General features: G+C 37.2%; 1 long non-coding RNA gene across 1 annotated transcript; it reads right to left on the minus strand.

Annotated features, from left to right (window-relative positions):
* Positions 1 to 1,222: 1,222 nt before the first annotated feature.
* On the minus strand, positions 1,223 to 14,277 carry LOC308559581. Its single transcript, XR_013999176.1, has 5 exons — positions 14,070 to 14,277; positions 13,743 to 13,834; positions 12,148 to 12,270; positions 4,180 to 4,315; positions 1,223 to 3,268 (listed from the first exon to the last, which is right to left on the minus strand). It is a non-coding gene; the product is annotated as an uncharacterized lncRNA (long non-coding RNA).
* Positions 14,278 to 16,107: the final 1,830 nt, after the last annotated feature.

Consider the following 16,107-nt stretch of genomic DNA (forward strand, 5'->3'; position numbering starts at 1 on the left):
CACAGGGTGGTTAAGAACAGTGTTTTCCTGTTAGCCCCAAGTAATCTTTTCATTGCACCAATACCAGGAAATCTCCCTGTTTCTTTCTCTCAACACCTCTCTCAAGGGGTATTCAGCTTTAATTTGCTTCTGTGACTTGTGGTCAACTCATCAAGTGCCCCTTTGCCCTAATGTGACCTTTCTTCCTCCTCTGTCTCTCTCTCTGTCTTATTCCATCCCCACCCCCCACCCCCCAGTGCCCTACCAATTCCTAGTGCATCATTCCTAGTGCAGGCTGTGGGCTCGTACGTACTCTCAAAGCTAAAAGAGAAGAGTCAGGAAGTCCCACTCTGCTGCATTTAACTTATCTTAAAATAAATGTGCTGGGAAGAGAGTAATGGAGACAAATTTTTGCCATGTTGATTCTGGGTTTCAGAGAATGATTTTTTTCCCCTCACAGAACTATATTTAAAGTAACTGGAATTATGCAATAAAAGAAAGACACTCCCATCCTTAATGTATGCAAAGTTCAAGGAACATCGTCTATGAAATGATTACTTTTGCAAAACATTTCATTTAAAAGATGAGATTTAGAAAGACAGCTAAATTCTTTTTCTCCTCCCACATCACCCACATAGAGAAGAGCTTCAAGTTTTCCTAGAGTCAAGTGCAAAGGAGGACAAGGTCTTTCCTGTTTACGCACAAGGCAGAGAACCTGGGCTCCGACGAGGGCTGCACCTCCTCTCTAGTGCATCTCTTGCTTCCTTTGGAAGCTTCACAATCAAGGAGATGACTGTTTCTTACCATGGCCTTGTATTTAAACTATGGCTCTGAATCCACAAATATCTACTGCCTTTAAAATCCTAATCGCCTTTACCTGTTAAAGATCCTCCAATACCCTGTAATAATTTGTAAACTTCTACAAAAATATAAGAAAAAAACCAAGAAGGATGGGAAGAAACTGAGCACATGAGTCAGCACAGATGTTCCTGGAAACTACTGGCATTAGATGAGGTGACTACAGAATATTCTGTATTATGCACAGGGGAAACGTTTTAATTTTCAGAAAAAGCAAAAGCCACATGGAAGAAAATAGACAGGGGTCATGGCACCTGCCTGAGTCCACACTCCGTCCCTCGGCAGCTGTGTGGACCTGCTCGCATGACCTAACTTCTCTGAATCATACTTTCCTCAACTTAGAATCCGAGAGAGCAGCAATTAATGAAATGATTGACATTGCCATGATTAAGTTTTAAGCTTTATTGTGCTACATAAATGTGACGTGACAGTTGGGTTCATAGACGTTGCCGTTTCCCTCACTTTCTCCTCACTGCCTGCCCAGTACAACTTGTTAATTTCGAGAGTTGCTAGGACACTTCTGCAGCAGCGTGTAGGAAGCTGATTCCCTGCCCTTATTAGTTTGCTCGCTGGCTTGGTTTTCTACTTGATAATAATGAGGTTTGTTTTAGTAAATATGTACTCAGTCTTCTTTATAACACTGGCTCCCATGTGTTAAATCAATAGCTGATGTTTATGTGTTAGATTCCGGCTCATCAGGGAGCGAGGCCTCGGGCTTGTCTTCATCGGTGCTCTGTGTCTGCCTAGCTACGTTCCCACTTGCACACCCGTCAAAGCAGCTGCCTTATTCAGATGCTGACGTCTACACAAACATTTTTTTCTCTCTGATTGCACTTTCCCTGTACCATGTAGACAATGACAACGAGAACAAGGAGTCAGATAATAATCATCATGTTTCTCCAACGGGAGCAGCCAAAAGCAGCGGGCTTGTCCTCGGTGCTTAGACAAATCTATCATTTTAGCACAAAACAGCAGGGCACAATGTCGCCTTTGTGCTCAATTCTAGGCTGCTCTGGATCTAAGCTTTTGGGAATGTACATAATATTCTGAAGGCTGTTGAAAAATCCACACAAAAAGATGGACCTTGTATACCCTCATGAATGGCTTGGTGTGTACACCTTTCCTGGAAAGCAAAAGGAAAGTCTCAACCTTAAGGAAACCCTCCTGCAGTCTGAGACTATTTGTTTATTAGATGTGATAGAATATGGATTATGAATCACCTCATCAAACATTTGAAAACCATATATGCAAGAACATGACCATAGATATCTGTACCTACAGTGTCTGACGTGTGTATGTGTATGTCAACTATAATCTGGGGCCTTACTTTGTATAAGAGGAGAAAAATCTTTTTATCGTTTTCATACTGGAAGGGAAGGAGTCCTGCCTAAGAATTTAATTATGTTAGAATAGAAACTGGAATTTCAATTTTTCTACTCATTCTTTATGCTGTTGAAGACTAGAGATAATCACTCTTTCTTTGTCTAGCAGTTTCCCAATAGTTTTTGGAGATGCAAAAGTAGACTGAAAGCATATAGGAAGTTGAGTGAGTGCAGAGACAGTTAAATTTTTCTGTGCAAAATATAACTATTTTGGAAAACTATGAGCTGGCAGCTGGAATATCTTGATGGGAGAAATGAAGACCAGAAAAAGATGGCAAGCTCTCATCGAAGGAATTCTGGCTAGTAAGGAATTCCCTTGGCAGGGGAAGGATGTTGACGTTTTATGACAGTGATGTTTAACACTAATTTAGAAGTTGTTGCTTAGAATATGCTATGATAGTTCCCTCAAACTTTAGTAAAGCCTGATTCACACTCACAAGTCTCTGCTCGGGGTTCACTAGGGAAATGAAGGTCGCTGGATCATACCGACAGGAGGGGGAGTGTGAGAGGGTGGAGAGGAAGGACAGGGAACACAGAAGGGGAGTTTCAGATCAGAGATCAAAATGCTATATGAGAGATTAGAATCAGAAGTAAGCAGGAAAAACATCAAGCACCCGAGAATCCTTAGAGATGGGGGAGAAAGAGGAAGTGGGAACCACTTAACTTAAACATTAAAGACAAAAATGAACTGCTGAAGTTGAAAGATTTGGGGATATCCAGGTGGTTATATTTGGAAGATACTAGAAATACGTACATGCACTCCTCCCACATGCATTTGTATATGTAACAAAATATAAGAGGTAGGAATCTGGTCACAGCCAGCCCTGTCAGGACCCCTGGTTTGTGATGTTGTACCATAGCAAGAGCCAGCATACATCTGAGAGAGCATTTTCAGATCTTCTGGCCTGTTCTTGAAATACTTTCTGCCCAGAATCAGATCACATAAGGAATGCAGTATTAAAGAATGTGGTTGTTGTGGTGTGTTTCTGCCAGTGGGTCATATGTCACATTCTGCAGCAATGGGGCCCACAGAGAGAATCCCAGGAAACCTGTGGGCATTGGAATAAGACCGCGTCAGCTTCCAAGAAATTCACAGTATAATGGGAGGGAGGGGAAGCCAAATGCACACTTTATAACAATAAAATGTGGTTAAGTGCAATAATAGAGATATATACCATCTGTTCTTGCATGCTGTCTACTTTATCCATTAGAGTCCTTACCGTATTAATCACAATTGTTTTCAATTCCCAGTATAATAATTTCAACACCCCTGTCATGTCTGGTTCTGACGCTTGCCCTGTCTCTTCAAATTGTGTTCTTTGCCTTTTGATGTGCCTTGTAATATTTTCTTGATAGCCAGCCATAGTGTATCAAATAAAAGGAGTTGCAATAGATGGGCCTTTAGTAATCTAGTGCTGGGGTGGGGGGAGAAGGAAGTGTTTTATGATTAGCTCTCAGTCTTTCAGTGAGCCTGTCTGTGCCTCTGGACTGAACTCCGTGTTTCTTAGTTTTTTTCTTCCCCTTTCAGTTGTGAGGGGGATGGCTAAGGTGGGTTAGGGTGCGCCAGAGTTAGGTATTTCCCTTCCCCCCGTTCTGCTTCGCTCTGATAATACCCAGCGGGTTAAGCTCTGCTGAACTAGTTTCCCCTACTTAACTAGTTTTCTAAGAAAAACAGCATGCTGTGGCACATTTCAAAATTATTTCTTTCTCCTTCCTCCTGCGAGATGCTCAGGGGATTTTTCCCTGATACTGTGGGAACCCAGTGCAACCCCTGGAGGTTAATCTCACAATATCCTTCCCCCCTCCATGCATAGGTTCCCCTGGAGTTTTTAACTCTCAGAGTTGTCCACACGGAATCTCCAACAATTTACCAATTACAGTTCAAGCTTTCCTTCCCTGGCACTGACTCCACATGGTTTCTGGTGTCTCTGCCCTGGACAGCAATGACCCCTGTATTTACCTGCCTTTCTCTTTAGTATCAGGAGCAGTGGTTTGTCTTGTGTTTTCACATCTCTTATGGATCCAAGAGAGTTGTTGATGTTTCAGTCTTCTCAGCTTTTTACTTGTTGTTAGGAGGCAGTGGCAACTTCCAGCGCCTTACATGTAGAACCAGAAACCACACCATCATTTTTTTGGATGTTTTAAAAAATAATAATACAGACAAAGAAGAATTGGACTACCAAGTTGGGGTGAGGTATTATTAGATCCACAATGATCCTTTCTATCAGTATGCTCAGCCTTAAATCAATAGCGATATTTCAGAAGACGGAAGAATTGATTATTTGTCAAGATTATTTTAAAGATGAAAGTTCTTATACAAATTCACCTGGCATACAGAAAGCACACACTTTCTTTTTGGTGCATGAAAATAAAAAAGAGCTGACTCTTCAAACACTTGTTGACTTTTTTACTTGCAAATTACAGTAATTTAAGTATGTAATTGTTGTAATTTACACCTTTGAGAGAAATCTTTCCAATAAAGATGTGAAGTACTAAATATACTAGTTAGGGGGTAAGTTTGGCAGCAAGTAACAAGCACCCAAAAAACAGTAGTTGAAACAACATAAAAGCTGATTTTTCTTCCTGTAGAATTCTAGAAGCAGGAAGTTCAAACAAGGGATTCTCAGGGAAACAGGTGCCATTACCAAGGATTCTTTTTGGCTGTATCTGGTCCTGTCATCACATCTGCATTCTATCCGGAAGGTATTAAGGGATAAAGAAGAAAGAGCAGAAGCACACTAGCTTCTTTGAAGAAAGGTTCTCAGATGCTGCCACATGACACTTCTACACACCTCTCACTGGCCAGAACTTAGCCACACAGCCACACTGAGACAGCAACAAGGCCGGGGAAAGTAATCCTTGTTCTGACCAGCATGTTCCTAGATAAAAATCAGGGATTCTGCTACCATGGAAAAAGAGGAAAATCTGTATTGGTGGATCATTAACAACTTTTGCTACAATGTCCTATGCTTTAGAATACTTATCTTTTCTGGAACTCCTACCCATTTGGAAGTTTATTGTTTATTTTCTAAATTGGGACAAAGGGGGCAATAATGGAAAGAGTAAAGTCTTCAAAGAAAGATGCAGGAATAAAAAGAAAAGGTATGATGATTAAGGTTCCTAATTTGATAGTTTCTCCTAAACTTTTTTTAACCACAAAATGTTATTTTATTGGGCTTTGCGAAGAGTGCCTAAAAGTCTGGATTTGAGAATAATTAAGTCAAAGAAATGTATCAATTTTATAAGCATGCTTTTGAGGGTGCTCACCAATCATAAGGAGAAGAGAACATACTGGAGGAATATAGAGTTTATTAAGACCCTGGTCTATAAAAGCAAATGGTGACCAAGTCATTGCTACTGTAGTGGCCTGTAAAGGAGGCCTCTCTGGATCCTTCAGGTTTGTGGTTCACCATAGACCAGCTGTTTTTTCCTCTGCATTGACTTCTAAACTAGCAACATCTGAGGTAGAGGTTAAGTTCTAAGGGTCCCTCCACATCTGACTCAAACTCACTAAAACTAGATGTAGGTGTTCAAAAAATAAATGTAAGTTCTATTTTCCAACATGACAGAATGCAAGAAAATGCTCTCAGGGACACGTTCATTAAGCAGCTCTATATGCCTCACTCTCCTATGCATAGGGACAGGATCACATTTCAGGCAGGGTGATAAGCTTTCATTTTTCAATGGCTCTATTTTTCTCTCTCTCAGAGAGGACTTAATCTCTTCAAAAGCACAGTGATATTTAATCTCTTCAATGTACAATGATTTTTAATCTTTCAGGAGGCAAGTAATTATGAAGATATTCCAGAATCTAAGGAATATAAAGCTGGAACCGCCTAAAAGTTGAAGTCCTATTTAAGCTAATCTGCAGCATATATATAACTGTGATTTGAGATCTATCAAATCTAATGAACTGTAAAACACCATTTTTATGTAGAATTATACTCTTTTTATGAGTCAGATTTAGTGACTTTGAGGTTAACTAAATTTTATGGCACTGATATTAAGCCAATTCATCTCATTATAATTCAGCCAACTTTTGAATACTCTAGAAAAAAAAATATATATATATATATATATCCGTTTTCAAAGGCTTTTGAAATTGGTTGCTCCTTTGGAAAATTAAAATATTAAAACACAAAGAGATTAAGCAAGTGTCCAAAGTCAAGTTGGAAAACCTTAACAAAGTGAGAGTAAAAGATTATATTAAAAAGAATTCTATCTTTCACACTAAAGCCATAATCTTTATCAGCATCTTTTCTTAAATTAGACAAAATAGATTAAATTACAGATAAAATTCTGTGAAGCAAGCAAGCACTAGAGAGTGGAAGAAAGCCTGCAGGTGGTTCTTTTAGCATGTGAGGCCCGACCTGTCCCAAGCAGGATGGTAAAGAGGAAATATTTCCTTCAAAAGATGCATTGTTGGTTTGTTGCAGTGCTGGAGCATGAGAGCTGTGTGTGCTCCCCACAACAGTGGGGAGCCAAAATGTGTGTGCTCCCCACTATTCCTGGACCAAAATAATGAGATACCAGCCAAAGCTACACATCAGTAGTTAATGCGGGAACAAATTGCCAGAACAGTATCATGTTGGCCTATAGGTACAAGTGGTGTTGCAGAACAAAGTCTAAAATTGAACATTAAATATCAAGAATTTACTAGTAAAACACTCCAATCAATAGGCATTGCCTAACCAATTTTTAATATATTTTGCAATATCCTCTTCCCAAAATAATTGGTCTCATGAAAATATCTAAAATACACACATAAAACACAAGTTAAAATTTTTTAGAAATAAGAATCATACATTGCACGCTTTCTCATCACAATGGAATTAAGCTAGAAGTCAATAATAGAATGATAGTTGGAAAATCCCCAAATACTTGGGGATTAACAATGCATTTCTAAATAACATGTGGGTTAAAGAAGAAATTTTAAGGGAAATTTTTAAAAATAACTAGATAAGAATGAACACACAACTTACCAAAATTTATGTAATGCAATAAAATCAGTGCTTAGAGAAAATTTTTAATATTGAATGCTTATATTAGCAAAGAAAAATGATATAAAATTAATACTCTAACCTTCCACTTTAAGAAACTAGAAAAAAGAGAGCAAATTAAATCCAAAGTAAGCTGTGGGGGAAAACAATAAAATCAAAAGCAGAAATCAATGAAATTGAAAATAGAAAGTCAAAAGAAAAATAAATAAAACCAAGATCTTGTTCTTTGGATATGTAAATAAAAGTGTTAAGCCTCTAGCTAAGCTAATTAAGAAAAAAAAAAGAAGTCACAAATCACTAATATCAAACATGAATGAAGGGGGCATCACTATAAATCCTATAAACACAAAAGAACAATAAGGGAATACTATGGAGAATTCTAGGCTCACATATTCGACAACCCAGATGAAGTGGACAAATTCTTTGAAAGGCACACTCTATCAAAACTCGAACAAGAAGAACTACCCAAAGCAATTTTTAGATTCAATGCCATTCTTATCAAAATACCAATGGTGTATTTCACAGGACTAGAACAAATAATCCAAAAATTTATATGAAACCACAGAGAACCCCAAATAGCCACAGCAATCTTGAGAAAAAAGAACAAAGTTGGAGGTATCATGCTACCTGATATCAAACTATACTACAAGGCTATTATAATAAAACAGCATGGTATTGGCATAAAACAGACACATAGATCAATGCAACGGAACAGAGAGCCTAGAAATGAACCCATGCTTATTTAATCAATTAACATTTGACAAAGGAAGCAAAAACATACAATAGGGTAAAGACTATCTATTCAATAAGTGGTGTTGGGAAAATTAGACAGACACATGCAGAAAACAAAAAAACAAAACTAGACTACATTCTTATACCATAGATAAGAATAAACTCAAAATGGATTAAAGACTTATATGTAAAACTCAAAACCATAAAACTCCTAGAAGAAAACATAGGCAGTATAATCTCAGACATTTCTTGTAGTAATATTTTTCTGATATATCTCCTCAGGCAAGAGAAACAAAAAACAAACAAATGGGACTACATAACTAAAAAGTTTTTGCACAGCAAAGGAAACCATCAACAAAATGAAAAGGCATTTCATTTTGAATGAGAGAATATATTTGTCAATGATACATTTGATAAAGAGTTAATTTCCAAAATTTATAAAGAACTCAGATAACTCAACACCAAAAAAAACAAACAATTCAATTAAAAAAAATGGACAAAGGATCTGAATAGAGACTTTTCCAAAGAGGACATACAGATGGCCAATAGACATATGAAAAGATGCTCAATGTCACTAATCATCAGAGAAATACAAATTAAACCACAATGAGATGTCACCTCACACCTGTCAGAATGGCTATCAAAAATAAATCAACAAAAAAGTGTTGGCTAAGATGTAGAGAAAAGGGAACCCTCATGCATTGTTGGTGAGAATGCAAATTGGTGCAGCCACTATGGAAAACAGTATGGAGTTACCTTAAAAAATTAAAATAGTAACTGCTTTGTGACCCAGTGATTCCATTTCTGAGTATATATCTGAAGAAACTCAAAGCAGTAATTCGAAAGAATATATGCACTCCTATGTTCATTGCAGTATTATTTATAATAGCCAAGATATGTAAGCAACTCAAGTTCCTATCAATAGAATGGATAAAAAAGTGGTGGTACATATATACAATGGAATATTACTTGGCCATAAAAAGGAATGAAAATTTTACCATTGGTGACAGCATGGATGAACCTAAAGGTTATTACGCTAAGTGAAATAAGTCAGTCAGAGAAACACAAATACCATATGATTTCACTTATATGTGGATTATAAAGGACAATATAAATGAACAAACGAAACAGAAACTGGCTCAGACACAGACAACAGACTGATGGTTGCCAAAGGGAAGTGAGGTTGAGGGATTGGGTGAAAAAAGTGAAGGGATTGAGAAGTACAGTACAGATTGGTAGCTATAAAACAGTCACAAGGATATAAAATCCAGAATATAAAATATAGTCAATAATATTGTGATAACTATGTGTGGTGCCAGGTGGGTAATGAAAATAATTGGGAGAAAATTTAATAAAGTGTGTGATTGCCTAACCACTATGCTGTACACCTGAAACTAATACAAAATAATATTGAATGTAAACTGTAATTGAAATAAATAAATAATTAAATTTAAAAATAACTCATACAAGAAGAAATATATAATCTAAATAGGCCTACCTCTATTAAAGAAATTGAATCAACAATTAATAACCCTCCAAAATAGAAAGAACCAGGCCCTGATAAGTTCACTTGTGAATTTTGCCAAACATTTAATGAAGAAATTATACCAATTCTTTACAATCTCTTTCAGAGGATACAAACAGGGAATACTCCTTATGAAGTCAGAATTATACTAATACCAAAACCAGATAAAGACATTGCAAGGAAAGAAAACTATAGACCAATATATCTCAGGAACACATATGCAAAAATCTTTGATGAAATATTACCAAATAGACTCCAGCAGTGTATAAAATGAATCATATAACATAACAAAGTGGGTTTTATCTTAGGTATGCAAGGTTCGTTCAACATTTGAAAATCAGTTGATATAATCCATCAGATCAACAGACCAAAGAAGAAAAATCACATGATAATAATAATATATGCAGAAAAAAATATCTGACAAAATCCAACAGCAGTTAATGATAAAATTTCTCAACAAACTAGGAATAAAATGAATCTTCCTCAACTAGTTAAAAAACATTTACATGAAACCTATGGGTAACATTATTCTTTAGAGTGAGGAACTCAAGCAAATTTATAATCAGAACAAAGGCTGCCTCTTGGAAAATAAATTGAACTGGAAAGGAGTATGAGGGAAATGTCTGGATTGTCGATTACATGGGTATGATTATTTTAAACATAATTTAATTATACACTGTAAATCTGTGATTTTATTATATCTAAGTCATTTCAATAAAAAGGAGTATATGTGAGAAGAAAAGATATCCTTACTTTATTAGAAAAGACAATTGCATCCCTCCTTGCAGTTTGACAAAAAGCCTAATTTATTTTTAAGTGCTCTCTTTTTCTACAGAAAAAAAATTGGAACAGATTATCTGATGGGTGCAGCGTTCAGAGGGTACTTGAAGTTGATATCAAGTTATGATTTTAAAAATAGAAAGTTCAAAGAAAGTGATTTGAGAATTTGGTCTCAATTCACATCAAGACATAGCTTTGAGTTAAAAAAAAACAAAACGTTGGAGCATAAATATTCTGTGTACATATTCCAGAAATAAAAGTAGATAGCATCATTTCATTAAAGTGTTATTCATTTTCAGCTTAATTTTGGCTTCTAACTTCTTACCCCTTTGACTTCTCTTGAGAAAACGTCTATTAAGAAAGGAATTCCAAACTCAAATTCTGTTTCTACCCTTATCAAGTGGAATGTTAAGAAAATCTTGGTGTGCCACAGGGCAACCTGCACAATCTAGGGGGGAAAAGCAGGATTCCTAGTATCCATTATAAATCCCCTCCTCTGCCTTGAACCTTGTTTTAAGTTGCTTATTTATTTATTTAACTTCAGGAGGCTCTTGTCCAAAATCCCTTTACAGATTTATGCATCAGTTAATTCAGCAAACATTTTTATCCAGTACCAAGGGAAAGTAATTATTTCTGAAACATATTCAGTGCCATTTCAATCAAACTCCTCTAACCTGGAAAATCCTGACAGCCATGCTTTAAAAAATTTGATGACTCTTTTTAAACTCTTTAGAAAGGAGGCTGCCAGATGTATTGCTGTGTTCACATATGCCCATGAATGAGTTAACAAAGTAATTAAATGATCCTTAGGTAGTTTGCTCAACCCTTACAGCGAGACTTTGTTAGAAAACTTGGCATCTTCACCTAGGCTACTGATCTTGCTTCCCTATTTGCACCAAAGCATTTGGTTTCTAAAAATTATGCTTAGGAATTAATTTACCTTATGCCAATTGATGAGTGAGATTTATCTTAATTTAAATAAACCATAAATGTCCATTCATCAGTTATGATCCTTGTTAAGGCAGGCTGCCAAGAAACACCGTGTCTGGGCCAGAGTTTACTCAAATATAAGATGAACCCCATTCCTATGTTTGAAAGCTATGAATCCTCTATTTGACTTTGGGCCAAATATTTAATGGCTCTGAGTCTTGGTTTTCTTGTCTATGAAGTAAAGAGGTTGGTCATCTGGGATGTAAGTTTTAGTTCTACAATTATGTGGACACATGATCCCTAGCAAAGGGAAGGAATATTGATACTAGCACAGAACCTGACTCAAAACGCAGTGTGAACCCATGAAGTTGGAGCCAAAACTATGTCTTGGTGATGTACCAGAGTCTGACACCACACTATAAAAGTAATTAGGAAAATGATCCTTATCTTTAAGAAACTTACCACCTAATTTGGGCCATAAAACAAAGTTAAAAAAAAGAAAAGTAAAAAAAAAAAAGGCAATATATAATTAAATGTAAGAATAAGCATTACCTAAATTCTAAGGGTCAGAAGAGTGCACTCAGATTATAGCTGACAACTAACCGTTACAACTAACAATGCCATCCTGTCCCCACTGTCTCTTCCTTTGCCTGTAAGACTTTGGTATAAGGTGGAACACAAATTCTCATAACCAGATAGAATTATGGTGAGTAGAAAATATTGCAACCCAGGATTCAATGATGATTCGAATTTAAACTGGTGTTCTAACAGGAAAAGTAATGGACAACAAGGAGGGTTTATATTACATAACGCTGATATATTTTTTTTTTCTCTCAATTTAAGTTTCACACATTAAAAATGGTGACTGACAAACACTATTTTACTTTGTTGGTTCTGTTCTACAGCTGAGCGAAAGAGAAGCCATTAAAACATATTTGGCATAACATGTAATATTTATTACCTGTGGGATTACATGACAGAAGTAGAGGATGGCTTTCACAGAAGCTGCTCAAATCCTGGCGGAGAAAGCCTTAATTCTCATTACCGGAGTCTGCTGGGTCAGTAGGTGCTGGATCTGCTTTTGCTAGTGTAAAACAACATGAACCATTTCTTGTTTTTAGTCACTTTAGAACACTCCTTTGTTCAATGTGTCCTATATTTTGGTACTTTTTCGTGAGCAATCACGTTTTTTAGGTCCTTTGACCTTTTTATTAGCATGCATGTGCAGAAAGAAATGCTTCTTGCCACACTTTAAAAAGACATTTCATCGGACAATATTTTTAATTTGCTAAGCTTGGAGTGCATTCTGATATACTTCATATAGAACTCCATCCGTCAACAGAATCACTAATAGGAAGCAAGGAAGTCTAAAAGCATCTTTGTAATTTGTACTTGGAGTAGAGTCTGCCTCTACAACAAATGTTTTCTGAATCATTAGCTTTATATTTATGTGTTTTGGCTTTTTTTTAGGTTGATCCGACTTACTAGGCAAGCGGTCAGAAGATGAGAGAAGGCAATTTGGAAAAAAAAAAAGCAAAAAGTAACTGAAAAAAGAAAACTCACAATATATCTTTTAGTTCTTTGAAAAAGCAAGTTTAAAAGCTGAAGACATCATTTGTCTTGTTTTTTGGGTTTTTTTTGGTAAAATTTAGAGTAGTACCCAAAGTCTAGCACTCTTTTCGATCTTGCAGTGTATTTAGAATGCACTTAGCTCAGAAGGACCTCTAATACAATAGATCCTGAAGGCTTTCTTTTAAAATTCAGTCCAGGTTTCCTGAAATTGAAATGCACATGCAACTCATTTGTAGGATTGAACATATATCTTACAGTACATACTGGCATTAAATTGAAACCTGAACGATGAGAAGTCATTTGTGTGGGCAGGAAGCCAAATCGTTCCTGGAGTTCTACAAGCAGGCAATAATTTACATCGACAGGTAGAAAACATGTTATGTGCTTTTGGTACAATGATGCCGAAGAGCCTGGCAATGACTCATAACTCAGCTATCATTTAAAAATGCTCAAAAGCATGGGGAAATGAATGAAAACTTGTTCTTGTCTAAATCCAAAGGCAAAGGAGTCCTTGGGATCTGACAAAGTGAATCAGAACAGGACCAAAGATAGATAGATAGATAGGTGGGTAGGTAGGTAGGTAGGTAGATTAAAATACAGTATTATGTTTTGTTTTACCTCCCTCATTTCTATTACCATAAGGTATCTGAGAGGAGAATTAATGGCATCTGTCTTTTCTATTCATTTCCTCATTTATTTGAGATACATGACTTTTTGCCGTTTGCATTTTTATCACTGTGATTGGCTCCATCACTTCCATTACCTCTCCCAGCTTCCCATGGAACTGTCAACTATGAACTGGAATAATAAAAGCCATTTCCCTTAGAATTAGTAATATCTATGTTTTTTGAACTGGCAGGTTGGAGCAGAATAGACAGATTAAATAAAGAACAAGCCCCAGCCTGTGTTCCTGCCTAAAACAGAGCAGTCAGAATTCCAGAGACAATCCCCACACCATTATCATTGCAGAGTTATGATAAATACCACTTTCCCAGGGCCAAAGTGCTGGATTTTCCCGAAAACAGAGAGAAACAGTTGATGTTCTTTTTTCTTGAACTTGTCCTAGGCACATAATCCTTTTTTGAAGGAAAAAAAGAGAATTTCTTTTAAAAAATTATTATTATTATTATTTTAGAAAAAAGAATTTCAACCTTTGCTCTAGTTAACCATCAGGAACTGAGCAACAGCAGTCGCTGAGCATCCAGAACGGCCACATCTAACGGTGGCTTCCAATCCGACAGCTGTTTCCCATCCCAGCGCATTGCAAGGGCTCCCCCCGACTCCCAAGTACCGCGCACGTCAAACAGTCACCCTGCTGTGGTCTGGTTCCAGCGGCAAAGTGAAATCAGGCACATTCCATCCTGTTGACACAACATGCCTCAGCTGCTGGGGTGGAGAGCTGCTTCTCCCCGAAGCGGGGCTCAGAAATGTCTGCGGCTCAGGGACAGAAGTTCCCCTCGTTATTTTCTTGGCAGTGTTCACATCAGCTCTCTTGTGACCAGAGGAAAGTTTAAATCTTGACTTCTGCCGAGTCTCAAGCAGTAACAACACAAGTTTCAACAGGTGGTACTGTTCAAATATTTGCACAAAGTGCTTTCTTTGTCATTAAAACCTAACCTGTAATCTCTGTGGAGTAAAAATGGTGGATTGTTTTTAAAATGCCAGCTTGAGTAATTTTTTGAGCTGCGATAGAGAGCTTTTGTCTGGTAGGGCATGGGAGGGTCGTCGAATAAATTTGGTAAACAGTGACTTGTGAATAAGTGAAAACAGGAACAACAGATGTTACTCGGTTTTCATTGCCAGCTGGGTTTAACTGTCCTCTACAAGGTGTCTGTGAATGTGAAAATTACAGAGACGATGATTCTCATCATAAGAAATGCATAAAAGGCTTAAAACCAGATTTCTGTCTCAGCATTTTTCTTGGTACCTAGGCTATTTCCAGGTAAGAGCAGGCTCTTGAATTTTTGGTGAAGAAATAAATGAAGTGCAGAATGAATGCTTCGGTGCTAAAATCAGATCTCTTAGATATTAAGTTCTTTAGTTACTTGTCTTAGTTCTCTGAACATTATGCAAGCTTCTAGTTCGTTCACAAATATTTGCAGTTTACCAGGAAATCATACCCAGTGACCTCCTTAACCTTACCTACCCAAAGAAATATTTCACGCTGATCTCTAAAGCAAGGAACCACTTATTATTGCATATTTATGTTGCCAAGTAGTTGAAAAGTGAAATTGATACCATCTAAAACAGTGCTGTAGGTAAACTTATTTCAAAGTGCCACTGAAACTTTAACTATTCTTTTGACATATCAATGTGTCTCTCCCTCTTTCCCCCCTTTCTTTAATTCTGTGATTTCAGTTTATGTTTTTCTCATTCTGTCCTGTTAACATTTCTGACAAGTTTTATTCACATTATTGATACTCTTTTTTATATGAAACACTTTAAAAATGTTGTTATAAAATAAGATATTAAGCAAACAGACTCACCTCAGTGCCTTTCCAATTGGTGCTTTCTGCTAATTCACTTTGTAAGACCACTCTACCTAGTCTATCATCCCTCTCTGGAGAGCAAAAACAGCTCGCTTGATTTGAGCACTTCCGAACAAAACGTCAATTGTGGCTGTAAGGGAAAAAGTGGACAGAAAGCAAATGCCTTCTTCATTCGCTGAGGTTTACCATAGCTTTTGCTTACATCTACCCTCTGCTTCATCTCACTCCACAGAACCACCAGGAGACCCAAGCAGAAAGCGTACCACGGAGTAGAGCAGGTAAATATGCTTAGTGGCTCCTCTCTGGCCCCTTTGCAAGCTCTCCATCGAGGGCTATACACACTAAAAGGTCATTTTCTCTTCTATGCCAAGTCTCTTAAAATATATTGTCTGGGTACCTATACTTAGGATGAGTGAAGAGTTGTGGAAGGCCAAGGATGACATTTGGTTCATCTTTAAGACGCAATCAACAATCAAGATAAGCAGATATGAGTAATGACAAGAGATAGAAGCAAACAATTTCAAAGAGTATATAATGAAGTATAATCCAATGGTGTAATTAGAATCAGCTAAACTATCTGTTGGGCCCAATGGAAAATGAAAATGAGGGACCTCTTGTTCAAAAAGTAAGAATTTCAAAATGGCTATAGCAGAGCACTAAATTAACTCAGTCGGTGGCATTCAACTGGTGAATGAACTGTTCTGGAAGGTCCAAGAATCCTTCACTCACTTGTCTGGTGCCTTGGTGAGACAGCTGGAAAACTGGGCTCAGCTGGGACTGTGGCCAAGACAGCCTACTCATGGCACCTCTAGCGTGACACCTCTAGCATGACACCTTCAGGGTCGTTGGACTTCTACGTG

The sequence above is a fragment of the Miniopterus schreibersii genome (assembly GCF_964146895.1).
Source record: "Miniopterus schreibersii genome assembly, chromosome: 7".
Lineage (NCBI taxonomy): Eukaryota > Metazoa > Chordata > Mammalia > Chiroptera > Miniopteridae > Miniopterus > Miniopterus schreibersii.